The sequence below is a fragment of the Triticum dicoccoides genome, chromosome 5B (assembly GCF_002162155.2).
Source record: "Triticum dicoccoides isolate Atlit2015 ecotype Zavitan chromosome 5B, WEW_v2.0, whole genome shotgun sequence".
In the NCBI taxonomy this organism is placed as follows: Eukaryota; Viridiplantae; Streptophyta; class Magnoliopsida; order Poales; family Poaceae; genus Triticum; species Triticum dicoccoides.
Window position 1 is genome coordinate 285,796,112 of NC_041389.1, and position 7,026 is coordinate 285,803,137.

Genomic DNA, 7,026 nt, shown 5'->3' on the forward strand with positions numbered 1-7,026 from the left:
ATCCCGATCCGATCTGGATCGGGATCCATCACTTTGCCTTCCCCCGACTCCCTCTGGATCGAGGCAACGACCCCCTGCTCTGTCTCGTTCTCCATCGTCGCCGAGCACCCCGCGCCCGATACCTTGCCGCGTCGGTGCAACCGCGCCCGAGGAACCGTCGCCTGCCGCCGTCTCAAGCGCCATCGTGGACCACCGCCGTCCCCAGCACCGTCGTCGACCACCGCCACCGCACGAGAACCCGAAGCCGCCTGACGCAGCCCCGCCGTCGCCGCGTCCCCGTCCTCCTCCCCGCCGGCCTGCGCCCGCCTCCCCGACGCCTCGTCCCCGTCCTCCTCCACAACGGTCGCCCTCGAGCCTCGCCGCCCCCCAAGGTCTTTACTCGAACGTGAGGCCCGCCTCCCCTCTCTTCCCTATATGTACGGCACCGCCTCTCGTTTGTCCCCGCGCGCTAGCACGAGCGCGCCCTCGCCATGGCCACGCACGGCCGCGCACGGTCGCGTTCCCTCACGCATGTCCCTGCTGCCTCTCGCCATTTTCCCGCGCCGCCGCGCGCCTCCCCTTCGCTCCCAGCCCCGGCACCATCCTGACGTGGCCTCGCCGCTGCCTCCTCAGGCGACCGACCTCACCATGGCCACTGGCCCCCCCTTGCCTTGGCGACCTGCCGGGTCCGCCGCCCCACGCCCCCCTGGGCATGCGTCTGCTCGGGCTGTGCCCCGCGCCCGGCGCCCGCTAACCCCGAACCCACTATGGCCCCCTTGGCCCAATGACATGTGGGGCCCATCCCTAGAACGATAAAAATAAAGAGAGATTTAAAAAAAGAATTAAAAAAGAATAAATACATAAATAATAAATTATTAATTAATTAACGAATTAATTAACTTAAATAATCTTAGTTAGGTTGACCTAATTACTAATGAAACTAACTAACCTGTTTAATTAGTCTTAGTGAATGACAGTAGGACCCACGCGTCAGTTTGACCCAGTCAACTGAATGGTTGACTGCTGATGTCGTGCTGACATCATGCTGACGTCAGAAATGTATTTTAGTATTAACTTAATTCCGTTAATTCTAGAAAATGATTTAAAAACTTTAAAAATTAATATAAAATAAACCGTAGCTCGAATGAAAAAACTTTGTACATGAAAGTTACTCAGAACGATGAGACGAATCCGAATACGTAGCCCGTTCGTCCGCCACACATCCCTAGCATAGCAAACATGGAACTTTCCCCCTCCGGTCCGTCTGTCCGAAAACGCGAAACACCGGGGATACTTTCCCGGATGTCCCCCCCCTCGCCGGTATCACCTACCACTACGTTAGGTCACCCCTAGGACCGCATATTGCCGCGTCTTGCTTTGTGTTACATTTGATTGCTCTGTTATTTATTGTGTTCCCCCTCCATTACTTCTTTCCGGTAGACTCTGAGACCGGTATCGATGTTCGTGTGTTCGACTACACCGAAGATGACCCCTCCTTCTTGCCAGAGCAACCAGGCAAGCCCCCCCCCCCTTGATCACCAAATATCGCCTATTCTTCTCTATACCGCTTGCATTAGAGTAGTGTAGCATGTTACTGTTCGGTTACTCCTATTCTGTTGCATAGCCTGTCATTGTTGCTACAGTCATTGATACCATACCCGCAATCCTAAATGCTTAGTATAGGATGCTAGTTTATCATCATTGGCCCTACATTCTTGTCAGTCTACCTTGTTATGCTATTGGGCCGTGATCACTCGGGAGGTGATCACGGGTATATACTATACATATATACATACTACAGATGGTGACTAAAGTCGGGTCGGCTCGAGGAGTACCCGCGAGTGATTCACGGATTGGGGGCTAAAAGGACCTTTGTCCCGACGGCCCTCTGTGTGGATCTTTGTGGCGGAGCGACAAGGCAGGTTGAGACCACCTAGGCGAGAGGTGGGCCTGACCCTGGTCGACGTTCGCGGTTGCTTCATAATAACACGCTTAATGAGATCTTGGTATTTGATTTGAGTCTGGCCACTGGCCTATACGCACTAACCAACTACGCGGGAAAGATATGGGCACTCGATGTCGTGGTATCAGACGAAGCCTTCGTGACGTCAGCGACTGAGCGGCGCGCGCCGGGTTGGACTGCTTAACGCGACTTCCTTTGTAATGGAGGTTGCTAGGTCTGCTTCCGGCCGCCCACGCAACGTGCAGGTGTGCAATGGGCGATGGGCCCAGACCCCTGCGCGCATAGGATTTAGACCGGTGTGCTGACCTCTCTGTTGTGCCTAGGTGGGGCTGCGACGTGTTGATCTTCCGAGGCCGGGCATGACCCAGGAAAGTGTGTCCGACCAAATGGGATCGAGCATGTTGGGTTATGTGGTGCACCCCTGCAGGGAAGTTAATCCATTCGAATAGCCGTGTCCCTCGGTAAAAGGACGACCCGGAGTTGTACCTTGACCTTATGACAACTAGAACCGGATACTTAATAAAACACACCCTTCCAAGTGCCAGATACAACCCGGTGATCTCTCTCTCTAACAGGGCGACGAGGAGAGGATCGCCGAGTAGGATTATGCTATGTGATGCTACTTGGAGGACTTCAATCTACTCTCTTCTACATGCTGCAAGACGGAGGCTGCCAGAAGCGTAGTCTTCGACAGGATTAGCTATCCCCCTCTTATTCTGGCATTCTGTAGTTCAGTCCACTGATATGGCCCTTTACACATATACCCATGCATATGTAGTGTAGCTCCTTGCTTGCGAGTACTTTGGATGAGTACTCACGGTTGCTTTTCTCCTTCTTTTCCCCCTTTCCTTTCTTTTTGGTTGCCACAACCAGACGTTGGAGCCCAGGAGCCAGACGCCACCGTCGACGACGACTACTACACTAGAGGTGCCTACTACTACGTGCATGCTGCTGACGACGACCAGGAGTAGTTTAGGAGGATCCCAAGCAGGAGGCATGCGCCTCTTTCGATCTGTATCCCAGTTTGTGCTAGCCTTCTTAAGGCAAACTTGTTTAACTTATGTCTGTACTGAGATATTATTGCTTTCACTGACTCGTCTATGATCGAGCACTTGTATTCGAGCCCTCGAGGCCCTTGGCTTGTAATATGATGCTTGTATGACTTATTTATGTTTTTAGAGTTGTGTTGTGATATCTTCCCATGAGTCCCTGATCTTGATCGTACATGTTTGCGTGCATGATTACTGTACGATTGAATCGGAGGCGTCACAAGTTGGTATCAGAGCCGACTGCCTGTAGGAATCCCCTTTCCAACTCCTTGGCCGAAGTTGAGTCTAGTCATTGAAAAACTTTTACTAACATGGCTGTGTGGCTTACGGGCCCACGTCGCCATTGGGTGGTATTAGGATCTTTTATTCCTCGGTTTATACTCTGGGACTCTAATCTTTCCTCTATTCGGGATAAATGATTTTGCTAAAAGGACTAACTTTATGTTCTCGAAAATACTTTCTCCCGGAGAGCCCCTCAGTCCAGATGATCGCTTGCTGCACCAGAAGATTCCGAAGATACTCTTCGAGGTTTTTCCGAGAACCTTGTGCCCATCGACTTTACAATCCCCTACCACCGATATGCCCTTATGGATAACTACCTACAATTGTCGTTCATACCGTCATCCCCAGTTGTTCGTATGCTTCATAAGATACTCTGAAATACTATCTGACCTTCTGAGCATCCTGTTCAAACTATTGCTCTGCAAATACTTGTATGCTTACATTATGGATGCTCCCATATCACTAGCAATATTCACTAGTATCTTTTGGCACTATCATTTTGATCCTATTGATTCAACATGTGTGCGAATGCACACAATCATCGGTTGATTCTTTTAAAATTATCCTTCCGGTTGAGTTGTCATTTTGAACATGATATGCTTATACCCCTAATTGTCATCGATTGTACCCCTAAGTCTATTCAACTTATCCATCCTTAATCAGAGCATTGCTTCTGATCCCTTGTCTTGGAATTCATAATTCCTTTGCATTTGAGTTAGTCAGTTGTTTCCATAATCTGATGCACTTGCATTCCTGCTTCCTTTGATAGGGTACCGATACTCACATCTGCTCCGTTGTAGACCACCAGACCTCTTGTTGGATTATTATCCGGCAGTGTCCCCCATATTCAATAACTCTGTGAGTCTTTTCTCGGATACATAATGCCTTTGGTAAAGTGTATCCTCTGCTTTGTCAAACATGCTATGCTTTTGAGCTTGTGTTATTTACCCCTGAAGTTGTGGTATATGTTCTAAGAAGCCCCGATGGGTTGAACCTATGCCTTCCTTAATCTGTGTGAACTTGAAAGTTTTCACGGGTCATACTCCTCTGATAATTCACCAGGTAGGTTTTGACACTGAAATCATTTTTTTCTAGAGAAGTGAATGAAAGGTTATGCATTGAAGAAGTGGGAGTCGACCTTGAACTTTGTGTTCATGCCCATGGACATGATGTAGATCGTATCATTAAAGCTTCTCTTAAATTAATTATTCCCTTGGTATAAGTTCTTATATCTAGGATTTGGCCTTTTGCAATCGTGGTTCCGACCATGATCTCCTTGAAATACCATTTCTCGTGCAAGTTTAAGCACTTATCTTCTTTAGAGCAATACCCCAGTCCAAGCTCTACTTTGGACTGTCGTCGAGTATTACCCCCTGGTATCTCGAGATTATCTTGGAACTGCATAACTCCTTATGAGTTCTTCATCAAGTACTACATTCTCACTCATTACAATTTTTCATGGGCTCTGAGTTATTAAACACTCAAAGACATCGATAACTGAACCGAGTCCGCACTACGGTTCAACAACTCTTAGTAATCTTCTTTAAGTATGAGTTTGTACCCGATCACGTCATTCCTAGCCTTATCGGCTATATCATTATCGTGCAACTTTTTAACTGTGCTATCTGGTCCTTCTTTTCGAAGCACAATTTTCGACGATGAGCTAAGCTTACGTCGACTCTCCTCGTCATATCATTTCGCCTTGAACAACAAGCTTGATTCCGAGTTTGTGTCGTATCCGTGGTTTAATAACTTTTCGCTCCATCCTTCCTTTTGCTTGATGTCGTTGATGAGCGATTATATCTTCATGAAACCTCTCGACAAATGTGTCATGATCATCATCAACATTTTGAGCTCTTCTAGTGTATCAAGAATTCATGATGAGAAATACCATCCTTTCCCTCGATGATTTGTCTTATCATCGACCACTTTATTGCCTTCCATTCAACACAAACTTGTCCGTGTTTTGTTTTATACCTTGAGTTCCTTGCTATCCAGCATTTGTTTTTATTTACCTTGGAGTATTATCATCTTTTATGTCAAGGATGTTGTGAGGACTGCTCCACCTCTTAAGGAATTCTTGGTATTGTGATACTTCTCACCCTCACCATTCTTTCTTGGTCCCCATGTTGATTCTAACCGGGATACCAACACGTGAACCATGCTGCTTGGATTCTGTACTTCTAGCAACCCTATTGCTTTGAAGTTAATGGTCGACATTTCATTCTTAGACCATTGGTTATCGAATCACCATTCTAACATTGATCTTGCTACCTAAGCCCATATTTCAGGTGAACTTTCAACCAGTGATTAATTGTGTATGTTTCCCTCGGGCATACATCATTATATCATTTGATCTGTTAAATGTTATCTCCTTGTTCACATAATTGTGGAGATCCATCTTTTGGAAATCTTGATGAATTGTCGCTGAGACCATCAGCCACCGCCTCATCCTCTCTTTGATTTAATGATGAACTCTTGTTTTGGAACTCACTTCCATAGTTCAATTCCCGAGAATCTTACAATGTCATCTCGACAATTTGTGTTGCACCTTTTCTTCTCAGGTATCCTAAGTCTGAGGTATCATGACACCAATCAGATCTGAATCTCGGTCAGATATGATGGTTGGGACAACTTTCCAGGAGTTATGATGTTGGTCCTTTGATGACCCGGTAATATGATGTCATGCCTAGCACACCTGGCCGGAGGCCCTATTGTTATAGATTCCTTTTCAGCAAGGTTATCCATTCTTCCATAAGGAAATTGTAAGACTTATTCTAAAAGTTATTCCTGATGGATCCTTTGTGTTTCCAGAGTCTGATCTTCACCTGATGACCATGTCAATGCTATCTCGAAGCATGTATATGGTACTCCGATTTTCAACAGGAACATTTGAAGCCCAATGCTAAATGTTTCCTGCTCAATTATCCAAACACCGTTTTATGGGTAATGTCATGAGATTTCTCTTCCCTACTTAAGGAGTTTTCTACATTATATCCTGTCATGGATATCATGCACTGCTTGTCCTTGGGAAGGATATACCCTTGAATAATGTGTTTAAACACATTTTCCTTTCCATTGTTCTGTTTAATATGATAATCGTATTTTCCTTTCCATTGGTTGGTTTAACGTTTCTTGTGATCTATATGATCTAAGCAGTAATATTCTCCTGCTTATGTAAACACCTTGGTGTATAATTCTGTCAGCAAGACCATGTTACTATTGTTGATGACGTTTCGGTAACCACCGATGGACGAGAACTTTGCCTATTGGTCCGCCTCGTTTCAACGAGCAGGAAAATGGTTCTCTTCGTCCCTCTCCATTGGTACCGATGTTGTTGCCGACATAACTGACAGACTACGCTCTGACATGCCTTGCTTACATGATCGTGTAAGACGTCATCGCCTTCCTACTCTTAACCCACATGGTGGGCCCATAACCCACAAATCCACAGGATCAAAACCTGACTCTCCTGTACACCCTGTTGTCAAAGTTATTCCTCGAGCTTGACTTCGTATGTAATTCACGGGCCACCTCCCTATTGATCTATTCTGGTATAAGACGCATTACTTATTCCCGATTGCTTTGAGCCCCACTCACGCCCTGTTTCAGGCATCGAACGGTTGCCTGCTCGCTTGAAACTTCCCATGAAACCTCATTACTTTGCTCTCGATATTTTCTTAAGTATCAATTCGAGAGTTACTTTCTGCCACCTTCCCCGATGTTATCTACCAGATAAGCAACCTTGTAGAG